The sequence below is a fragment of the Papaver somniferum genome, chromosome 10, assembly GCF_003573695.1.
Source record: "Papaver somniferum cultivar HN1 chromosome 10, ASM357369v1, whole genome shotgun sequence".
NCBI lineage: Eukaryota > Viridiplantae > Streptophyta > Magnoliopsida > Ranunculales > Papaveraceae > Papaver > Papaver somniferum.
Window position 1 is genome coordinate 116,331,982 of NC_039367.1, and position 24,626 is coordinate 116,356,607.

At 39.1% G+C, this 24,626-nt stretch overlaps 1 long non-coding RNA gene and 1 pseudogene across 1 annotated transcript; both read left to right on the forward strand.

The window, feature by feature from the left end:
- Window positions 1-404: 404 nt before the first annotated feature.
- Window positions 405-4,474, forward strand: LOC113318693 (annotated as a pseudogene).
- A 5-nt stretch (window positions 4,475-4,479) lies between these two features.
- Window positions 4,480-6,363, forward strand: LOC113318694. The gene is made up of 3 exons (XR_003344767.1): window positions 4,480-4,598; window positions 4,676-4,766; window positions 5,889-6,363. It is a non-coding gene; the product is annotated as an uncharacterized LOC113318694 (long non-coding RNA).
- The last annotated feature ends 18,263 nt before the right edge of the window (window positions 6,364-24,626 follow it).

Consider the following 24,626-nt stretch of genomic DNA (forward strand, 5'->3'; position numbering starts at 1 on the left):
TCCTTGTAGGATATTTTTGCCACTACAAGGTGACAATTGCATCATCCATGACGTCACCCTAGGACCAAACTATAATTTCTAGGACCAAACTATAATTTATATTTTCAAAAAGAACCAAACAGACAGTTGACTGGGTCCACTGGACTAGACTCTCTCTAATATATTATTCCTATGACTATATGGTATTTCCTACATGTTAGAAGTGCATCAAAATAGCCTTAGTTGTAATTGTCGATATTCAAAGCTCGGTAACGGATGGCCACATTAACATCCTATTTGACATGCTTATTTGATTGGTTGATTCCTTAACGGAAAGCCCCGTTACCATCCCGTTTAGTATCTCGTTTATTATTATACAAGTACCAAAACTAAATCAGTGGTGCGGATCGAAAGGTCACGCGCAGACTAGTTAAACAGTGCACAAAATCGGACTAAATGTTTCGAGCTGACCCCTCGTGTGCAGCTTTCTTCTAGGGTTTTAGATTTTTCAGCTGATCGCTCATCTTATGTTTTAATCAACGTCTAGGGTTTAAGCAACTAGGTTCTATGTTTCGAGCTATATGCTTTTTCTTCTTCTTCGATGAAACACAAAGGAATTTCTAGTGAATTGCGCAAGTCTTGAATCTCCAGTTACAGGTACAACCGTATAATAATTCTTACTTATTCCACAAATCTCAAACAATTTGATTACTTTGCTATTAGCAACCATCAATTTCTCAAAGAATCCATCAGTATGTGGCGGAACATTGCAAAACGAGCAGTTTCTTCGAGAAAACTTATGAAATGCTGGGAAGATTCAATCTGTAAGGTAAATTTAAAGCCTTTAGAATTAAATCCATTTCATCAGAATGGGGAGGTTAATGTTGTTAGAAATTTTTATTATCGATGTCTTGGTGATACTTCAGTTAGTTTTTCTGGGAATTTGAGCCATCCTAAGGGTTATGCTAGTGTTGCTGAGGCTATATGTACGACTGATACTGAAGAAGATATTTCTGTAATGGATGCAAATCAGGGAGAATTTCAACATGAGCAAGAAAAGGAACCGAAAATTGTTCCTGGAGTTGGAAATGCAGAATATGAGTTGCTTAAGAGGAGACAAATAAAGATTGAAACGGAGGCATGGGAACAAGCGGCCAAGGAGTACAAAGAGCTACTTGAAGATATGTGTGAACAGAAATTGGCTCCCAATTTGCCTTACATGAAGTCATTGTTTCTTGGTTGGTTTGAGCCGTTGCGCAATTGTATTGCTGCTGATCAAGAGCTTTGTAGGCAAGGGACTAAGGCTAATTATGCGCCATATTTTGATCAGTTGCCGGCTGAAATGATGGCTGTTGTTACGATGCATAAGATGATGGGATTTTTTATGTCAAGTGATGATCATGGTACTGCTAAGGTGGTTCAAGCTGCTTGTCAGATTGGTGAAGCCATTGAACAGGAGGTTAGGATACACAATTACTTGGAAAAAACTAGAAAGAAACCCGGTGAAGCTAAGGGTAAATCAAAGAAGGTGATGAACCTGATCCCGAGGCCATCAAACAAGCACGCTTGAGGAAAACAGTAAAGACTTTGATGAAAAAGAAAAAGTTACAACAAGTGAGGCACATAATCAAGGGACAGGAAGAAGATGAGATAAAGCCATGGGGACAGGAGGCTCATGCTAAGGTTGGAAGCCGTTTGATTGAATTGTTGATCCAATCAGCTTATATACAACCACCTGTTGATCAGTTATCAGATGGTCCGCCTGATATTCGACCAGCATTTAAACATTCTATGAAAACTATAAAGATAGATTCACTGAATCTCAGCAGAAAATTTGGAGTAATTGAGTGTGACCCACTGATTTTCCAAGGGCTGGAAAAAACAGCAAAGCACATGGTGATTCCTTATATGCCGATGTTGGTGCCACCAGAGAGTTGGATCAGGTATGACAAAGGGGCACATTTGTTTTTGCCATCTTATGTGATGCGTACACATGGATCAAAGCAGCAGCGTTTGGAAGTTAAGAATACACCAGTGAAGCAGATTCAACGAGTATTTGACGCTCTGAATACCCTTGGGAATACAAAATGGCGGGTTAACAAGAAGTTACTTGAAATAGTAGACAGAGTATGGGCCAGTGGAGGCAAATATGCTGGTTTAGTTGATCGTGCTGATGTTGTTTTACCAGAAAAACCAGAGACAGAGGATGAAGCGGAACTCAGGAACTGGAAATGGAAAATTAAAAATGCTAAGAAAGAGAATAATGAGAGACATGCTCACCGGTGCGATTTGGAACTCAAACTTGCTGTAGCGCACAAAATGAGTGCTGAGGATGGTTTCTACTATCCGCACAACCTTGACTTCCGAGGTCGTGCCTATCCCATGCACCCATATCTAAACCATCTTGGCTCAGACTTATGCCGGGGTATCCTTGAATTTGCGGAGGGACGCCCTCTTGGAAATTCAGGCTTGCGGTGGTTGAAAATACATCTGGCAAATTTGTTTGCCACTGGTGGTGTCGATAAAAGATCTTATGATGGTCGAATAGCTTTTACAAAGAGCAACTTGGATAATATATTTGATTCCGCAGATAAACCGCTTGAGGGTAACCAGTGGTGGTTGGGGGCAGAGGATCCATTCCAATGTTTGGCAGTTTGCATGAATCTCTCAGAAGCATTGAGAAGCTCTTCACCAGAAACTACTATCTCACATATTCCTATACACCAGGATGGTTCTTGCAATGGCTTACAACACTATGCTGCTCTCGGGAGAGATAAACTGGGAGCAGCTGCAGTAAATTTGGTTGCTGGAGAAAAACCAGCAGATGTTTACTCGGGCATTGCTGATAGAGTTCGTGAGATTATGCAGGAAGATTCCCAGAAAGATCCAGCTGCTGATCCAAATGTGTTCCGTGCGAAAATGTTAATCGAAAAGGATTGGGTGAACAGGAAATTGGTGAAGCAGACTGTGATGACATCAGTGTATGGTGTTACTTACATAGGTGCCCGTGATCAGATTAAGAAGAGGTTAAAGGAGCGTGATCCAGATGGTGATGATAATGAGCAGTTTCAGCTAGCTTGTTATGCAGCAAAGGTCACCTTAACTGCTTTAGGGGAAATGTTTGAGGCTGCACGTAGTATCATGAGCTGGCTTAGTGATTGTGCGAGTGTCATTGCCTCTGAAAATCATGCGGTGCGATGGACCACTCCTCTCGGACTTCCTGTTGTTCAGCCTTACCGCAAATTAGGAAGGCATAATATTAAAACCTCCCTTCAAAAGTTGACATTGAGAAGAGAAACTGACAAGGTCATGCTCAAGAGGCAGAGAACAGCTTTTCCACCGAATTTCGTCCACTCCCTTGACGGGTCTCATATGATGATGACTGCACTTGCTTGCAAGAAAGCTGGATTAAACTTTGCAGGAGTTCACGATTCATTTTGGACGCATGCATGTGATGTCGATGAAATGAACAGGATACTCCGTGAAAAATTTGTTGAACTCTATGAGCAACCTATATTAGAAAATTTACTGGAGAACTTCCAGGGGTCATTTCCCAAATTGGAATTTCCTCCTTTACCAGTGGCGCGGAGACTTCAATTTAAAGCAGTTCTACAGTCACCATATTTCTTCAACTAAGCTACAACAGATTTTTAGCAATCTACTCGAATGTGTTGGCGAGCTTTCTTTCCGCTTCTCGTTCAATCTTCACGTTTGAGTTCCCCTCTAATAGGAGTTGGAGATAGAGGAGCTCTAATCTAAAGATCTGGAGATAGGTACCACCATGCTTCTTTTAGCTGATTTCTGCACCAGCTATATTTATACATCACCCTTTTCTATTGAATTTATGTTCGCAGTTTATATTCATTCACTGAAGAAAGACCGCAAAGCCGAAAATAAGTCGTATACCTCTTTAAAAATGTAGGATAACATTATCTGCTTGCTATTAAAATTAGAGCTCTCTGTTACTGATAATGCCATAGAAGCTTATGATAAGAATAAATCGTTTTATGAGCGTATGAGGATGAAGAAAATGAAGTTTTATGCTTCATCCTTTGAAGACTGTAGTGAATACGGGAAATGATTGTAATGTTTTTGGTCTGTGTACATATACTGCCGAAAATTATGTATATTATTCTCTTTTTAACGAGGGAATCATTAAACCTTATGTGAGTGGGATGGTTGTGTTCCCTTGATGATGGCAAATTTTAGTATTACACTGACGTTTCTATCTTAACTGTGAGATTGTGTCTAGTATCATCTTTGATTATTTGGCGATTGGTTGAGTACTTCTATGTTTGTGACGAGGTTAACTTGCAGGTTTTGGATCTAGATACAATGTATCCAAGGAATATGAAGGAAATCCATAAAGTGGGTGAATATCTGCCGGGCTTTATCCAAGAGTTTGTACTAACTTTTGCAAGGCAGTGACTTGCAAGTCCTCAAAGGGCAGGAGCTGTTGGGGGTGTACAGTCACAAACAAGACTGGAGATACTAGTGTTTTTCAGGATGATCAGCGTACTGCACAAGACGGATCCCAGATTAGAAAACGTGTGGAGCTCGAGTCTACCAGGGAGTTTGGAAAACACTGAACTAGCTGAATACTGTGGGTTTTGTTAAAAGTATGGACTTCCTTCTTGTGTCTTGTCTTGTGTATGTTTTCCATATTGTCAAGTTGCTGATCCTGTGTTCTTTGCAGGGCTCTATTGACGAACAGAGATGGTTGCTTGATCCTATCGGCCAAAATGAACAAGTTATTTTGGTTCTGAAAATTGAAGATATTGTGCTTGGTATGTGATGCATGTTTCAATTAATATAAAAATACATGTCAGAATTTCATGATTTTACCAAAGAAATATCGGGAACATGGAGTTGTCACTCACTACATTATAATTCTGCGTAGCGTGTCGAATATAAGCTCTGGAATATACTTCATGCTGAATCATATTTCTCCTACTATTAACATGCTTAACAGCTGCGTCATACATAGTATGGCTATCATACACATCACAACAGATCGTACACACTTTAGGAACATAAGCATCATTATGAAGAAAAGAAGGAAAATAACTAGTTCTGTTTTTTACTTGGACTTCTAGTTCTATTTCCTCATACTAGATTGATTGATAAAACAGATTTACTGTAGGTTATATGAGGCTGGAAGAGAGTTCTTATCATGCTTGCCACACGTCTCCCCAACCTTTCCATCATGATGGGACAGCTCCTAGTTAGCTTTAACCTTAAGCTAGTCATTAGAGAACAAATCAGCCACAAACACACTGTAATGCTGATTACTACTATTCCGACTTCACATAATCAAGACAGACATTAACTATGCAAATAAAAAAACGGCAAAAATTTGATGCTAAACCATAAAAAAACCAACAGCGAAAACACAAATGTTGTTGCCAGGAGGCCATGGCTTATGAAGAATAGCCATTGGGAACTCTGGCTTACAATATACAAGTTCATCATATACCCGGGGAACTTTAGGTTATAGTAATACAATTAACCGACCACTGGGTTGAATGCAACAACTAAAAGGGTCAGTTATTGATACTATATATAGACTGAATATGTTATTGTAACAAAATTTCTTAACAGACTGCCTATTTGGCTTTTATTGTAAAAGCATAACAAGTAAAGTGAGTGATTAGAATGTTTAGAAATAGGAAGCTAGATTGCCTTTAGATCCTGTTGCCGTGTACTTTGCTCATTAGTAGTCATTACATATTCCTTGTTATTTTTACCACAGAGGGCTTCCAACACGAGAATGAAAACTTGTGATTTTAAAACTAAATGAAATGTGGTAATGCTCTGTCTTCTTTTCAGTTCTCAAGCAGCCAATTTAACTATTTGCAAATGTTGCTATCCATTTTCACTTACACGGGTTTTATCTTATGTTTCCGAAGGTATTAGTGGCCAACATGTTTCGAAGACGCCTAAGATGATTAATCTGTTCCAGATACTTGTATACTAATCCTGTGGTCAATTCCTTCTCCAGTAGCTCCCCAAGCGAGTAATTTGACAAATCCAAATAAGAAGATCAAAATGAATTATGAAGACCACAAGCTTGAAGGCATGCTCATAGTAGTTTTTGCTTGCTTCGTAGTTCTTTTCGACCCACCTTATTTTTACTGGTTAGTTAATAAGGTTTATTCTTCAACTTTGACAGTCGTTCCTGTACTGATTGCATGACCATGTTTCCTATCCTAGTTGCATTACCGTGTTTCCTGTACTTGCATAGTTTTTATACACGGAATTTGTTCTTTACTGTAATCATTTTTGGTAGCTTATTTGTCTGTCTGTAAATTTCACAAGATTACTGCTTGCTTTCAAATGTGGAGCAATGCCTAAGATTCATAAAAAATATGCTTGATTGTTGTATTGCCTAAGGCTACAGCTGTTGTTACAGCTAGCTTACATATGATCGGGCACTGCTACATGATCATGATCTCACAGGGTAAATGCCGTGTACTATTTACGGTTTCTCGTCGGGTCAAGCTAAAGTTATAACCAAACACTTGGTGCCATGTGGATGCTGTAAGATAAACTACTGTAGTATGTAGCATTGCCGTCTAAGTTATGTTATTCTCATTTGTCTACAAGTGGTCTGAAGAGTTATATTGCTTTTAATTACCTTGTGCGAGATCAAAGTTTGAAGTTTTAATGTTGAAACTAAGCTGGCGAAACAATTAATCCGTTGAAAACTTGCCGTGTTGTATTCTTAAACTCTTCCAAAGAAGGCATTCGCAAAGACCAAATGGTAGACGATGAGCGTGAATGGAATGTATTTTGGAGTTGGATATACGTAGCATAGCTTTCTTCGGTAATACACTAGAAAGCATCTTCAACTCCCCATTGACACCTCCATACCAGCCCAAACCGACTTTTGAGCTGAGGTTCTCGAAATGAGTTCCAAGAAGTGGAGACGCTAAAACTTGGAGAACCGTTCCACCAACCAAATTAGAATTGGGTTGTGTTCGATTAGGGGGGAAGGAAAACTCACAAAAAGACTGTCCACGGTAAGATCCTCTTTTTAACAACTAAGGCTCTCAAGTTCGGTAACGCGATCGGCCTCTTTTGATTTCCTAATTCGTCTGATTTCTGTTCACATTTCACACTACATCTCCTCCCTTGCTGCCGAGTCCCTCGTTCCTCTCCCTCTGTGGTAAACTCTTCACCAAACTTTGTTGCGATGACTATTAATCATCTCGTCATGTTTAAGCCTATTTAATTAGGTGTTCCATTAGAAATCAAAATCTTACTTTTAAGGTGTTCCATTAGAAGAAGATCAAAAAACTTACATACTAGCACAGGAACCATGCATAGATTCAACCAGAACAAACTTATATCCATATATACTCATTTGAAGACCAGAGAAATCATTTATTTATGAATCTCTGTTCAGATCCAATCCAAACCATCTTGGCGAACCAACATAATGCTCAAAAAGATTACAAGCAATACAAATGTCAGACTAGGCATTATATTAACTAGTACGACCGTTAGCCACGGTGGGAGGGCCGATCGAAGAAGAATCTGAAGATGGGGTTCGTCTGCGACTACTTTCGTCCCGTTTAAGAAAAGCTATACTTTCATCCCGTTTCAAAAAAAGTGATACTTTCGTCCCGTTTCGGAAAAAGTGATATTTTATTCCCGTTTTGAAAAAAGTGATACTTTCTCCCCGTTTCGGAAAAAGTATCGTTTTTTCTGAAACGGAGCGAAAGTATCATTTTTTCCGATCGTTTTATTAGTTGCAACGGAAAATTAGTTGATGAATAGACCAAAATTTTGCTATATAAAGTATTACGTATCCTTTGTGGTGGTTTGCATAATGGATATACATTTAATTTTCTAAAATTGTGCCTAAAATAAAAAATATCTCCGAATTTTTCTTTAAAATCTAAATTTGATATCGTTGTTTGTACTTGTTGCTTAGAGTTTTTTATAACCTTTCCAATGAGATAAAATTTGTAAAATTCCAAGGCATGGATTTTTAGATATGTTATATTAAAGTTTGTTTTCCAATTATACCCCTGAAAAGATAGGATACACAAGGAGTTGTAACTAGACTAAAAGGGAGGGACATTTTTGATTTTTAGGCCCTAACCATTTCCAATCTTTTTGTGTCAATTGATCACTTACATTTTACAAAAAAAAATGGTCATATAAAGGTCCTCCCTCGCTTCGCTCGGCCGGCCCAATTATAAACACTGGTCCAATATACAATTGACACCCAAGAAGAACCATCCAAACCTTGAAAGATTAACAGATCAAACAGCTGACGGTTAACTCTGTCAAGCAAATCCCATCTCTTCTTAGCTAGAGACTTATCGTTGAAGAAGATCCACTGACAATTCTAGAGGCCAATCTTGAACTTCGGCTACCCCACTTTGCTACAAGACCATCCAAACCTTGAATAATTAACAGATCAAACAGCTGAAATCAGAAATTAAGGTAGGATTTTCTGATTTAGCAACTAAGGTAATGAAAGTACTATTAACTTCTTTAGAAAGTTTACTTTAATGAAGTGATAGATGCATTTATGTGTCTAATTTGTCCTCAATGGTTCATATTGTTAGTACTCATTTTCGTCCTTATTATGGTGTTTTGTGTGTTTGTAGGTATTTTTTGGAAATAAATATTTTTGGAAATTTCGGCTCGAAAAGTTCCCGGAGCACCCTTGGAGGACACGTGTTATTCGGACTCTCACTGTTGGTTAAGGGGTACCTCAATTACTAAGGGGCACCTTCTTTGCTATTCACACCCCAGCTGTTGGATAAGGGACAACCCTTTCTTCTTCGTTTAAATTTGTTTTGGCGGGAAATTTTCATTCTCAAACTGTGGATTTTTCGATCGGAATTTGGAAGGGTTAGAGGTTAACTCAATCGCTGAAACTTCATGGGTAGACGTGATATGACAATAGAAAGCTGGTATGGGTGTTCTTTTGAATCAAATTTGGCTAGATAATCGTGTGGAAGAAAACAGGGCAGTCCGTGCATGGGAGAGTTATTTCACGGGATTGCATGAGTTTGAACGATTTCTTAGCATGTTTTGTTGACTCGAGCAACAATTTGGAGCGTGTAAGAGGTAAATAAGGTAGATTCAACAGCAGCAGACGTGTAGGGGAAGGATTTCTGGAAAGAAAATATTCCGAGAATATTACCTTCACTGCCGAATAAAGAGAGATTACTGTGAGTTATTATGCAGGATTTTCTTCGCCTGTTGAGTATAAATATCATCCTGGGGTAGCAGAGAAGCGATGGAGAGTTTGGGAGAGAAATAGGGCACCATAGAGTCGAAACACCAAGTTGCAGAGAGACCTGCTGCTGCTGCCATTGAAGAACACGAAGAACGGACCATCCAAGACCGTCGTTTTCCAACAGTAACAACGACTTACAGCCGTGGGTCATACATCAGAGGCAGACTTATTTGCCAGCGTTTGCGACACAGAGTCGTGGGTCTTAGAGCAACAGTAACAGTAACACATCCTCTGTATCGTCTTTTTTTTGGTTTGTAACAAATATAATTGTTACAAAACCCGGTTTTGAATTATTTCTCCATTTTCATCATTTGTAAACACCCTTTGAGCAATAATAATGATTTTTTAGCGTGTTTCCAACATGATGAGTGGCTAATTCTCTTACAACCAAGGCAATGAGGAAGCTATTTACGCATGAATAATTGGTAACTATTTTATTTTCACTAATATTTAATTATAATTCACTCAATCACTGCTTTTGCATAGTTTTAAATTGTTTGCGTAATTTTCCTAACCAGTTGTGATTCAATTAGATAGGTTATGCTTTGTTTAGATAATCTATGCTTAAGGGATACAATTGATGTTTGAGAATTTGCTTGATTATTAGTGAGTTAAGATATAAAGGACTTAAAAGATAATTAGAGTTTGGATTATTTACCATCATTAATTCATGTGTAATAGTGGAATCAGTGTCTTGGTTATTTTCTCATATCTTGAATTCAATTTTGTAATAAGTTTTCTTTACTTTTAAGTTTTATAAGTCTAAAAATCCATTGCTTTCACAAGCCTCAACGAACCTTATCACTACAACATTATTGAGTCACATCAATTTTTGGCGCCGCCAACGCGGGCTTGTCTTTATGCTGGAGTTTTTAGATTTTTTAGGTTTTTATTTGTTTTTATTTTATTTGTTCTTCTTTACGTTTTTGGGTTTTTGTCTTTTCCTTACAGATTTTGGAATTTGGAGCGAAAGAAAATTTTACCAAAGCTTTGGTGAATACTTAAAGACTTGGAGTAAAAGACAAAGCGAAAGGAGCGAAATAAGAATTTTTTTTTTTTGTTTTTCGTAGAAAAAAAAAAGAAAAAAAAAGAGAGACATTTTATTTATTTATTTTATTTTTTTAGACTTTCCTTTTCTTTTGGACTTTGGACTTGGACATTTGGACATTCTTTTATTTTTAAACCCTACGGAAGGGTAATATTAAATATTAAACTGTTTGCAGAGAAGGACGGTGATTACGATATCACCTCAGCCCCTCGGGTTCGTACACGACATTGGAGTTGTGGCCCGAGTCGACTTCAGCGGTTCATCCCCCGTCTGGAACGGGAGGTAAGTTTGTCAAAACACTCGCGAATCCCTGTCAGCGAGTTACTGTATTCCTTCGTTTGCATATATGTTGAGGACTTGAAAACGGCTGCTTTAATTTCCTAGTAAAGGGCAAGGACTGGCCATACAAGATAAAGGTTCGGATTTCATCACCATTCTCTTCTTGCCCGCCTTAGGAAAACAAAACCAAACGCGAACCTAAACCTAAAATTTGGAATAGAACGAGACCTATAGGGTAACTGGTAGTCCAGGGAATGTATAAGAAACAAGAGCAAAGGATAAGGAGAGACAGAAAGGCCTACATGTTATACCTGCAAGTGCACAGGGTCTGTTGTAGTGAGTGTGCAAGGCATGGTCATTTCCACAGGGACTAGGGTGTGTAAGTTGAAGTTTTATAGGCTATTCTAGCTAATCTAAGTGATGACAGTGAGTAAGAAGCAAAGGTGGTGACAGTGACAGTGAGTGACAAAGAGTGATAGTGGCAAAGAAACCAAGGCAGTAACACAGGCAGTGATAAAGAAACAAAGACAGTGAAGTATAGAAGGGACTAGGATCTTGAATCCACCCTTTTCCTAAGCTAAGTCCTCCAACTATGTTCTTGTCCCTTGTTAGTTATCAGTCAGCTTCTAGGCTCTCTGAATAACTAGATGACAGTTGCGGTTCAAAGCCGGCTGTTCATCTAAGGGTTGGTCTAGAAAGATTACTAAGAACACTAAGATGAATCTAATCCTAGTAGTAGTTGGGGCTCTCACACTGCAACTACCCGTAGAGAAGCTTGCTTAGTGTTTTAACAACCTAAAAGGATATTCAATCCTAGACAGTTCAAGCACAACAAGATCAGAGCATGGATGGGACAAATACAATTGAAATTTACAAAATAATTTAAATTAAGAACTAACCCTTGAGGCACTGGCTATTCCAGTCCTCTTGGGTGAAGCATTGGCTAGCCCAGGCATGCCAAAAAACAACACCCAAGAACCCTATTTATACATGCAAACCAAATATCCAAAAATCCCCAAAATATAAAATTTTTGGGGTAAACAAAAAATCCGAAATTGACCTTTACCTAATCTTTGAAATCAATCAATGGTCTCGACCCATTCTTCTATTGCTTCTCCTCTTCCGTAATTGGTGGTTTGATTTCACTAACTTCGTTTCTCTCAAACCTAGTTTCTAGGTTCACTGTTTTTGAAAAGATAAAATGGTTGAGAGAGAAGGAGATAGAGGGTATCATGGTGGTGGTGATGGTCGCTGTGAAGAAGAGGGGAAGAAGAAGGAAGAGAACTCGATAGAGTTTCTCTTAGGGGATGTTTGATTTAGGGTAAATAGGTTAGGGTTCTAGAGTATTGAGCGGACCCATCGTATTTTGATGGTCAGATGGTGAAAGACGATGGATGAAAAGATGAGAGAATTATCCAACGGCGAGAAGGAAATGAGAGTGGAGCGACCGTTGGATCTGAGATACATCAAAACTGACGGTCTGAGATGGAGTTAGGTGCTAAAGTGTTAGACAGGAACATCAAACTTTGATGTACTGGCGATGCTGCGACCATTGGATTCAGATGTGATCCAATCTGACGGCTGGCGAAGGATACGGGTATGGATATTGGAAATGGGTTCGGGTAAGGGTTTTGGACCTTGGGTATTCCAAGCCCATATCTTCTTTAAGAACAATTCTTCCTTGTTAAGCCCATTTCTAGCCTTTTGGTCTTGTGCACAACATTCCTCGCGGCTTCCTTGCGTAATTCCTCCCGACTTTTCACTACTTTTCTGCTCTTTTCGCTCCGCAATTCATCCAAACTTTATTTACAACCTAAAAATGCAAAATTAATTAATAAAAATATTTATTCTTGAAAACAACGAAAATACAGAATATGGGATAAAATGTAGAATTAATGCACAAAAGATGAGTTAAATGCCAAGAAGAATATATAGAAATATTCACTTTTTAGCACTCATCAAATACCCCCAAACCTGAATTTTACTTGTCCTCAAGTAAAACAAAACTAAGGAAATCCTAACTATACCACTGTCGCTGGTCTCTCGATTGCATTTAGCGAATGCAATAAGCCTTTTAAACCACTAAGTGTCCCTAGTGGACGAGTTGAAGTCTCGTGAAGGTTTGCTTAGAACGTACCTACAAAGTTCTAGGACAAAATATAAGCTCAGATTCCATGAAATGTGACATGTGCAAGATAGTAGAAGCTCACAGCAAAATGGAGATGTCAATCTAGCTACCAAAGGCACAATCCTAGCACTGATAACAAATAAAGACATGTGATAAGAGTGTAAAGTGTATCTACACATGTGTAAAGAAAGATCGGATGTTATGACTACTAATCACCAAGAGATAGTTTCTCAGGCTAAGAACCGAGGTCGAAATCTAGCTAGCTGTCCGGACTTTACGAGAATTGTGAATGAGTTGGAGGTATTTCACAATTACTCGCGTTGTACATCAAGCATACACCCTTCCTTGCTTATAACACAAAAACACAAAAGATGACTCTTTACATGACTCTTATTTACATTGACTACTCTCTTTTATTTTTGGAACAAGAGAGGATGGAATTGATAAATACTTGATTTTTTTTTTATTTTTTTTTTTTGATTTTTTTTTTTGAATATATCACATCGTTGTTTTTTTTTTTTTAACATGGTAACACTTTTGATACATATACAAAAGGAAACAAAAAATTACATGACTCTTAGCAAGAGGTAGCCCTTTTTGATGCACCCATTTAAATTCGATGGTTGTCTTTCTTAATGTAACCTCCACCTTCTATCCCAACCAACCAAAGAACAAGCTAGTCAAGTTTCGTTCAGTATTCTAAAGTGAATGGCAATCGTGACTTCCGATAGAACACCTCAAGGATGAGGCTATACATGTATTGGTAGATCGTGCGCGTGCAAGTTTCTTATCACTATGTGAATTGTGCTAGAATCAGGGGTGCCTAAATATCTAGACTAAGAATCCTTATGTTTACATACATGCACAAGAGTCAACATTTCAAGGTAAATGAGCTCCATTTTTATGTTTTTTTTTTCAATTTTTTAATTTTTATTTTGATTTTTTCATTTTTGTCATTCTTTTTTTTTTCAAAAAGAAAGAGTTCTGTTTTTCGATTATAGCATGTTATCAAAGTATCTACTTTTCACCCCAAAACCTAAACTAAACATTGTCCTCAATGTTTCAAAAGATAAACATGATTATAACACATACCATGAGAACGATGCTAAGTGTAGAAAAAGGAAAGAGATTACCGGATATTGGCGAAAGCAAGTTTTGAACTCCATTATTCAAGGCAAAACCCAACATATTTCAGTTAAGAGTCACATTGGATTAGCAAAATATGTACAAAAGAAACAAAAGATTTAACTAAGAAACTATCTACTAGATTCTATACAAGAAAATTTGGTTTTTAAAGGGATTGGACTTTTTGGGAAAAATTTGATTTTGTCGGGAGACATTTGGTTTTGATGGGAAAAAGAAAAATTTTGGTTTTTAGGGAAACATTTGGAAAACTTTGGTTTTTATGGGAGAAAAACATTTGGTTTTTAATGGGTTCTGAAAAGAAAAATTTGGTTTTAAAATCGGGAGCAAGCCCACATTGGTGGAAGAATGCACAGCCCACAACTTGTGTGAAGTGAAGCCCAACGAATTAGTTTGAATTGAGCCCAGCAAAAGGTTTTGAAAAAGAAGAGGTCCAACTGTTTGGGTTCAGGAGCCCAGAAGTTCAGTTTCAGTTTGGTTTTGGGCTAACAGAATAGCCAAAATTCGAGGCCCAGTTGGGCTTAAAAATTGTTTTTCCAATTTTAATTTGGGTCAAGCCTAGAGTTCATAAATTCAAATTTCAGGGTTGAAACCCACAGTTCAGAAACAAAATAAGCCCACAGTTCAGCTTAAATACAGGCCCACAGTTTAGCTAAACTACAAGCCCAGCATTCAGTATTAAAATTACAAGCCCAAAAATTGGGTTTACTGATGGGTTTAGGCTTACTAGTTAGCCCAGCCCAGCTGCTCAGTAATTGCAGTTGCACAGCCCAGTTGGGTTTGGTTCGCAGCAACAACAACTTCCGCAAGAGCACCAGAGGCTCATCAGCAACAGCAAGAAGAAGAAGAAGCAGCATCAGTAGGAGGCAGCAAGACAGCAGCAGCAGCAACACAGAAAACAGCAGCAGCACCAGAGGCTGGTTGTAGCAAAAGCAGGAGTTGATAGCAGCAGCAGCATCAGTTCAGCCACAACACAGGAGCAAGTAGCACCAGCAGCAAGTAGTTCAGTGTAGCAGCAACGGGAAGAAGAAGAAAGAGTAGCAGCACAGCTGCAGCAACAACAGCAAGAGCACCAGAGGCTCAGCACCAGCAGCAGCAACTCCACAACAACAGAAGACAAACAGCAGCAGCACCAACTACCTGACACTCATTGTGTGTGATCAGTACACAGAAAAGGCAGGGAAAAAAAGGAAAACTACATAAAGTAGTACAATTTGCAGCTGTAGTTGGCAAGGCCAAGATGCTTGACAGATAATATGCAGCTACAGATGCAGATGGGGATGCAGATGCAATGAATGATGCAGATACAGTGAATGGAATGCAGATGCAGTGATGCAATGATGCAATATGCTTACAGCTAAGTTAAAGATGCAGCTAAAGACACTAAGATTAAGTTAGAGACACTAAGGATAAGTTAGAGACACTAAGGCCAAGTTAAAGTTGCAGCTGAAAACACTAAAAGAGCTAAAACAGTTATACTAAGTTAAGGTTACAACTAAGGTTACAGCTAAGTTTGAAAACAGAAAAGCAAGAGCACAATTATTTTATTTTTTTTCTCAACTACACAGCACCAGTCCCCGGCAACGGCGCCAAAAACTTGGTAGGCCAGGGAATGTATAAGAAACAAGAGAAAAGGATAAGGAGAGACAGAAAGGCCTACATGTTATACCTGCAAGTGCACAGGGTGTGTTGTAGTGAGTGTGCAAGGCAGGGTCATTTCCACAGGGACTAGGGTGTGTAAGTTGAAGTTTTATAGGCTATTCTAGCTAAGCTAAGTGATGACAGTGAGTAAGAAGCAAAGGTGGTGACAGTGACAATGAGTGACAAAGAGTGATAGTGGCAAAGAAACCAAGGCAGTAACACAGGCAGCGATAAAGAAACAAAGACAGTTAAGTATAGAAGGGACTAGGATCTTGAATCCACCATTTTCCTAAGCTAAGTCCTCCAACTATGTTCTTGTCCCTTGTTAGTTATCAGTCAGCTTCTAGGCTCTCTGAATAACTAGATGACAGTTGCGGTTCAAAGCCGGCTGTTCATCTAAGGGTTGGTCTAGAAAGATTACTAAGAACACTAAGATGAATCTAATCCTAGTAGTAGTTGGGGCTCTCACACTGCAACTACCCGTAGAGAAGCTTGCTTAGTGTTTTAACAACCTAAAAGGATATTCAATCCTAGACAGTTCAAGCACAACAAGATCAGAGCATGGATGGGACAAATACAATTGAAATTTACAAAATAATTTAAATTAAGAACTAACCCTTGAGGCACTGGCTATTCCAGTCCTCTTGGGTGAAGCATTGGCTAGCCCAGGCATGCCCAAAAACAACACCCAAGAACCCTATTTATACATGCAAACCAAATATCCAAAAATCCCAAAAATATAAAATTTAGGGTTACACAAAAAATCCGAAATTGACCTTTACCTAATCTCTGAAATCAATCAATGGTCTCGACCCATTCTTCTATTGCTTCTCCTCTTCCGTAATTGGTGGTTTGATTTCACTAACTCCGTTTCTCTCAAACCTAGTTTCTAGGTTCACTGTTTTTGAAAAGATAAAAGGGTTGAGAGAGAAGGAGCTAGAGGGTATCATGGTGGTGGTGATGGTCGCTGTGAAGAAGAGGGGAAGAAGAAGGAAGAGAACTCGATAGAGTTTCTCTTAGGGGATGTTTGATTTAGGGTAAATAGGTTAGGGTTCTAGAGTATTGAGCGGACCCATCGTATTTTGATGATCATATGGTGAAAGACGATGGATGAAAAGATGAGAGAATTATCCAACGGCGAGAAGGAAATGGGAGTGGAGCGATCGTTGGATCTGAGATACATAAAAACTGACGGTCTGAGATGGAGTTAGGTGCTAAAGTGTTAGACAGGAACATCAAACTTTGATGTACTGGCGATGTTGCGACCATTGGATTCAGATGTGATCCAATCTGACGGCTGGCGAAGGAGACGGGTATGGATATTGGAAATGGGTTTGGGTAAGGGTTTTTGGACCTTGGGTATGCCAAGCCCATATCTTCTTTAAGAACAATTCTTCCTTGTTAAGCCCATTTCTAGACTTTTGGTCTTGTGCACAACATTCCTCGCGGCTTCCTTGCGTAATTCCTCCCGACTTTTCACTACTTTTCTGCTCTTTTCGCTCCGCAATTCATCCAAACTTTATTTACAACCTAAAAATGCAAAATTAATTAATAAAAATATTTATTCTTGAAAACAATGAAAATACAGAATATGGGATAAAATGTAGAATTAATGCACAAAAGATGAGTTAAATGCAAAGAAAAATATATAGAAATATGCACTTTTTAGCACTCATCAGTAACGATCTTAATAGGAAAGTCGTTCGAAAAATATTGGTTACTCTTTTGAGCATACTTCGAAGTTCATGATGGTTTCTGTGAGTTGAATGCGTGATTGCGCCGCCTTGGAATGCGGTGAGGCCTTGGGTATCAAAGCTCTACGCAGCTTCCCTCGCCTCTATTCAACTTACTTTGACTCGGATTGATTACAGAGGGGTTTTCTCAAATTGTAACGAATTCCCATTCGAAGGATTAGAAGAAGGTCTAGAAACAATCTAAGTGGAGCCATCATGCTTTTTGTTTGCTAGAAATCAGTAGGTTTGTTGTGGTGGAGTCAGCCTTGTTTGTGTTTGCATAGAACTTCCCTTCCTTTTAGGATTTTTCTTTTTCTTTTGTTTTTCTAGTGTATGCCCGAGGTTATTCGAGAGCGGGCTTGGAAAAGAAACACTCTAGGTCGTTTGATTAGTGATAAACCTAGTAGTTCTTCTTGTGAAGGCGGGGAGCTCGAAGACTCTTCTTTTGAGAGCCCCGTTTTTGGAAACTTCAGTTTTGAGAATCTGTCGCTTTGTGAGGAAAGTACCCCTAGTACTTCAGCTGTGCCAGCGATGACAACTTTGAAAGATTACATGTTCCCAACTAGGACCAACCGAGCTTCGTGCATTAAATTGCCGGCCAATACGGCTAATTTCGAGATAAAACCTAGTATTCTTCAGATGATCCCTATATTCTTAGGAAAAGATGATGAGAACCCTTATTTTCATATTAGGGACTTTGAGGAAATCTGTGGGACAGTTAGAATGACCTCACAGATGAAGTTTTGAAACTTAAGATGTTTCCCTTTTCCTTGAGAGATAAAGCCAAGACCTGGCTAAACAACCTACCACCTGAGTCCATTGAAACATGGCAGGAACTTGTTGCTGCTTTCTATATGAAATTCTACCCTAAGCATAAAACTGCAGCTGTTAGGCAGAAAATTAGTGCTAGTGTGCAACAAGAGGGAGAGTCTCTTTATAGGTTTTTAGAGAGATTCATTGATCTCCTATCCCAGTGTCCTCACCCAGGTTTTGGTTATGCTAAGAACTCTTCAGGTCAACCCAGTTCCAGAACCCCTTCTGAGAATAAAATGACTAGCTTAGAGGAATCTCTTAGTATATTAAAAAAGAGACGGGATATGCTATCACAAAGCCAGGAAATGTTAATAAAGAGCCAGGTTAATTTTCAAGAGGAAACCAAGCAGAATTTTAAGAATAGTTCCCAGTCTCTTGCTAAATTAGAACTTCAAGTTGGCCAAATAGCTAAGTTTCTCACTGAGAGAGAAGATGGAAGGTTCCCTAGTCATACTGATCCTAATCCAAAAGGAGAGAAATCGTACAATCATGTGAATTCTGTTACAACCCTTAGGAGTGGGAAGAAAGTTGACAATAAGGTCACCATGCCTGAAAGTGAACATGTTGTAGTTCACCCTTCTGAGCCAGAAAATGAGGAGACTGATAGAGTCTCTATAGAGACCAATAAGGGTCCTGTTGTGCCCGACTTTGTTCCCAGAGCCCCGTTCCCCCAGCTGCTAGTTCCAACTAAGAGGGAGTCCAACTTTAATGATATATTTGAGGTTTTTAAGGAGGTAACTATCAACCTACCATTGTTGGATGCGATTAAGCAGATTCCCGCTTATGCCAAGTTTCTTAAGGACTTGTGTACACGAAAGCGTAAGCTTAGTGTCCAAAAGAAAGCCTTCCTAGCTAGTCACGTGAGTTCCATTATTCAGAATACCACTACTCCTAAGTATAAAGACCCAGGGTCCCCTACCATTTCTTGCACAATAGGTAAATACCGTGTTGAGAAAGCTTTGCTTGACTTAGGAGCCAGTGTGAATTTACTTCCATACCATGTGTACCTTAAGCTAGGACTTGGTGATATGAAACCTACCCAGATGACACTTCAGTTAGCTGATAGGTCCGTTAAAATTCCTCGTGGTGTGATCGAGGATGTTCTTATTGAGGTCGACAAGTTTATTTATCCAGTGGATTTTGTTATCCTAGATACCCAACCTGTCCCTGACCCAGAGAACCAGATACCAGTGATTTTAGGTCGCCCATTTTTAGCAACATCCAATGCGATCATTAATTGTCGAACTGGTATTATGAACTTGTCTTTTGGTAATATGACTATTGAGCTGAACGTCTTTCATATTAGTAAGTACCCTCTGAACTAGATGACTCGAGCATAGAAGAGGTAAACATGATAGGAACATTAGTCGAGGAGTCATTACCAAACACTTTGTTAGAAGATCCGTTAGAGAAATGCCTAGCTCACTTTGGGATTGATTTCGATGATGATAATGTGATTAATGAGGTGAATGCTTTGTTAGATTCAACCCCTTTGTTAGACACTAGTAACGGATGGAAACCTAAGTTCGAACCACTACCAGTTTCTAAGTCTACCCTAGTTCCTTCGTTAGAAGAGCCTCCTAAGTTGGACCTAAAACCATTGCCAGATACCCTGAAGTATGTGTTTTTAGGCCCGTCTGAACTTTACCTGTGATTGTTGCTTCCGACTTGGATAGTGATCAGGAAAGTAGGCTAGTGACCGTCCTTCAAAACAACAAGGAAGCTTTAGGGTGGACCATAGCAGAATTAAGGGTATAAGTCCTACTGTTTGTATGCATCAGATCTATTTAGAGGAAGATACCAAACCTTCTAGGGAGATGCAACGAAGACTAAACCCTAATATGAAAGAAGTAGTTCGAACCGAGGTTCTTAAGCTGTTAGATGCAGGCATTATCTACCCCATTTCAGACAGTAAGTGGGTCAGCCCCGTTCAGGTTGTTCCCAAGAAATCCGGTATTACTGTAGTCCAGAATGATAACAATGAGTTAATCCCGACCCGAGTGACCACGGGTTGGCGTGTTTGTATTGACTATAGGAAATTGAACAAGGTCACTAGGAAGGACCACTTTCCCCTTCCCTTTATCGACCAAATGCTAGAGAGATTAGCTGGACATAGTCATTACTGTTTTCTAGATGGCTACTCAGGCTACAATCAGATCGTTATTGCCCCAGACCAAGAAAAAACTACTTTTACTTGTCCCTTTGGTACCTTTGCGTATAGACGCATGCCTTTCGGGCTATGTAACGCCCCTGCGACTTTTCAGCGTTGCATGATGAGCATATTTTCCGATATGGTAGAAAAGTTTTTAGAGGTCTTTATGGATGATTTTTCAGTGTTTGGTTCGTCTTTCGATGAGTGCTTGCATCATTTGTCATTAGTGTTGACTAGGTGTAAGGAAAAGAATCTAGTGCTTAATTGGGAGAAATGTCATTTCATGGTTCGATCAGGAATTGTCTTAGGGCATATCGTATCTTCTAAGGGTATAGAGGTAGATAAAGCCAAAGTTGACCTTATCAAGACTTTACAGGTCCCAAAAACCGTAAGAGATATTAGGTCATTCTTAGGGCATGCAGGTTTTTATCGTCGATTCATTAAGGATTTTAGCTTGATTTCTAGACCTCTTTGCAACTTGCTTGCAAAAGATGTTAAGTTTGTCTTTGATGATGCTTGTTTAGAGGCTTTTGAGAAGCTTAAGACTTTACTCACTACCGCCCCCCTAGTCCAGGCACCCAACTGGAACTTACCCTTTGAGATCATGTGTGATGCTTCAGATTATGCTATTGGTGTTGTGCTAGGTCAGCGAGAAAACAAATTACTTCATGTGATTTACTATGCTAGCAAAACTCTGAATGATGCCCAGTTGAACTATACCACTACCGAGAAGGAACTGTTAGCCATTGTGTTTGCCTTAGACAAGTTTAGACCCTATCTCTTAGGTTCTAAGATCGTCATATATACTGATCATGCTGCTTTGAAATATCTTTTGTCTAAGAAGGATACGAAACCTAGATTGATTAGGTGGATACTTTTGTTGCAAGAGTTTTCTCCAGACATTAGAGACAAAAAGGGTGCCGAAAATGTAGTAGCAGACCACTTGTCTAGGCTAGTTGTTGATTCCCCGATGATTCCCTTCCTATAAGGGATAGTTTTCCTGATGAACAACTTTTCTTTGTTACCCAAGCACCTTGGTATGCGAATATAGTGAATTATCTTGTTACTGGTCGAATGCCCCAACATTGGGGTAAACAAGATCGTTCTAGGTTTTTAGCCGAGGTTAAGCACTTCTTTTGGGATGATCCTTATTTGTTTAAGTATTGTCCAGACCAGATTATTAGGAGATGTATACCTGAGAGTGACCAGTCCAGTATTATTTCCTTTTGTCATGATCATGCTTGTGGGTCACTTTAGTGCTAAGAAGACTGCTGCTAAGATATTGCAGTGTGGATTCTATTGGCCTTCGTTGTTTAAAGACTCCCATAGTTACTGTGTTACTTGTGAGTTGCCAGAAATTAGGAACCATTTCCCGTAGGAACATGATGCCCTTGAACCCGATTTAGTTGTTGAGGTCTTTGATGTGTGGGGTATTGACTTTATGGGTCCGTTTCCTAATTCTTTTGGTAACCTATACATCCTTGTCGCGTAGACTATGTCTCTAAGTGGATTGAGGCGGTTGCGTGTAAAACCAATGACCATAGGGTTGTGATTGAGTTCTTGAAAAATAATATACTTACACGTTTTGGTACACCGCGAGCTATAATTAGTGATGGAGGGTCGCACTTTTGTAATGGACCTTTTAGGCTTCTGATGAAGAAATATGGTATTACACATAAGGTAGCTACCCCGTATCATCCCAGACTAGTGGTCAGGTAGAGGTTTCCAATAGGGAGATAAAACGTATATTAGAGAAAACAGTTAATCCTAATCGGAAAGACTGGTCGTCTAGGCTTACTGATGCCTTATGGGCTTACCGTACTGCGTTTAAGACCCCCATTGGAATGTCGCCTTATCGGCTTGTGTATGGCAAGGCATGTCATTTACCTGTTGAGTTAGAACATAGAGCTTATTGGGCTGTTAAGCAGCTAAATTTTTCACTTGACAAGGCAGGAGCCCATAGGAAACTCCAGCTCAATGAGTTGGACGAGATTCGTATAGATGCTTACGATAGTGCGAAGGAGTATAAGAACAAAATGAAACTTGTGCATGATAGAAATATTTTACGGAAGTCATTTTCTCCAGGTCAAAAAGTTCTTCTGTATGATACCCGTTGCATCTTTTCCCTGGGAAGTTACGTTCTCGGTGGACGGGTCCTTTTATTGTTCGCACTGTCTTTCCTCATGGAGCTGTTGAAATTGAGACACCGGATGGTAGTAGTTCTTCGAAGGTTAACGGTCAGAGATTGAAACCCTTTTTAGAGCCCTTTCCTACAGGTGATGTTGAGAGGTCCCTCTGAGGACCCTGTTTACCCTTGATTGACCATCGAGGAAGTTGTATGTATATTAGTTTTTGATTTTCTTCACCCAGGTACTATCCAACTTCTCCTCGTGTTATTTTACTTTTGGTATTGCTCTTTCATTAGAAACATTGAGGACAATGTTAGATTTAAGTTTGGGGGTGGGGAAGAACTTTTTAGTTGCACTTTTGAAACTTCTAGCGTCACATGGTATCCGGTTAGCTAAGTTTACATACTTTTCTCACCGAAAAGATAGAAATTGGAATGCTAGGGATAACAACCTTTGAGACATTAGAGAAAAAGACATTGAGATCCTTGAAATTCAGGAGAGGACAGGATGAGTTTAGAGGGTAACCGTGATGGACCTAACCATCCATGATGGAAAGGCAAGTAGGTCAGGAAATGCCAGAAAACAAAGCAACCTCACAATGTAGTCTTAGTTACTGGATTGCGACTCTCTCTCAGTAGAAACTTATCATCATCAACAAGCGGAGCGACATCAAAATCTATGAAGAAAGTTGAAGACGTTTTAGGTTTAGAAGCAACAATAAAAGAATAATTCAAAAATCAAAGTTGAAGACTTAGTTAGTTATAAGAGCAAATGATATAAGTTGTTAAATTCATGATACCAAGACATCACAAGTTGCGAAGATCCAAGTTTTAAAGTCCTTCTCATGGCCATGTAAATTTTGTCTTGTAATTTTCAAAAAAAAAAAAAAAATAATAATAATAAAAAAAAAAAAAATCATTACGTTCTTTTTGTTATATAATTAGTTTTTTCAATAAGGCCATAGGGAAGTATAAATTTTTAAGTCAAACAAGAAATCGAAGAGAAGAGTTAATTGTCAAGGTTCTATAGTTTATCATCAACAGTTGAAGTCCGAAGAAGACGTTGTTTCTACTGAGCACTATGAGATAGTCGAAGAAAGATACATTTGGTTGCTTTGTTAGTCCGCTTTCAATCGGGCACAAGATCTTTCTAGCACTGGTTTAACTCATCACACGTAATTAGTCCAGCTGTGTAGCAGATGTCCCTCTCATCTTTATCTCTCTCCTAATCTTATCCAGCTGTAAATCAGCGGACGCATCTTACAATGTTTATCTAGCTGTGTAGTGGATATCTCTTTATCTAGCAGTGCTGCAGATGTGTCTCCCTTTTCTTCAGTCAGCTTTAGAGCTGACACCTTTAATTTCTCTAGCATTTTAGTTACTTGGAGATAGGTTGAGAATATGTATTTCCTCATAGCTCTTTGGATACTTGTGACCAATTAGAAGTAATGGTTTTGTGGGTACACCTCTGGTAAACCCTCCCGAGTTTAACTCGGTTTTATTTTTTATTAGTTTTGCTCGAGGACTAGCAAATAATAAGTTTGGGGGTATTTGATAGACGCATTTATGTGTCTAATTTGTCCTCAATGTTTCGTATTGTTAGTACTCTTGTTCGTCCTTATTATGGTGTTTTGTGTGTTTGTAGGTATTTTTTGGAAATAAATATTTTTGGAAACTTCGGCTCGAAAAGTTGCCCGGGGAACCCTTGGAGGACACCTGTTATTCGGACTTTCACCGTTGGTTAAGGGGCACCTCAATTACTAAGGGGCACCTTCTTTGCTATTCGCACCCCCAGCTGTTGGATAAGGGACAACCCTTTCTTCTTCGTTTAAATTTGTTTTGGCGGGAAATTTCCATTCTCAAACTGTGGATTATTCGATCGGAATTTGGAGGGGTTAGAGGTTAACTCAATCCTGAAACTTCATGGGTAGACGTGATATGACAATAGAAAGCTGGTATGGGTGTTCGTTTGAATCAAATTTGGCTAGACAATCGTGTGGAAGAAAACAGGGCAGTCCGTGCATGGGAGAGTTATTTCACGGGATTGCATGAGTTTGAACGATTTCTTAGCATGTTTTGTTGACTCGAGCAACAGTTTGGAGCGTGTCAGAGGTAAATAAGGTAGATTCAACAGCAACAGACGTGTAGGAGAAGGATTTTTGGAAAGAAAATATTCCGAGAATATTACCCTTCACTGCCGAATAAAGAGAGATTATTGTGAGTTATTACGCAGGATTTTCTTTGCAAGTTGAGTATAAATATCATCCTGGGGTAGCAGAGAAGCGATGGAGAGTTTGGGAGAGAAATAGAGCACCACAGA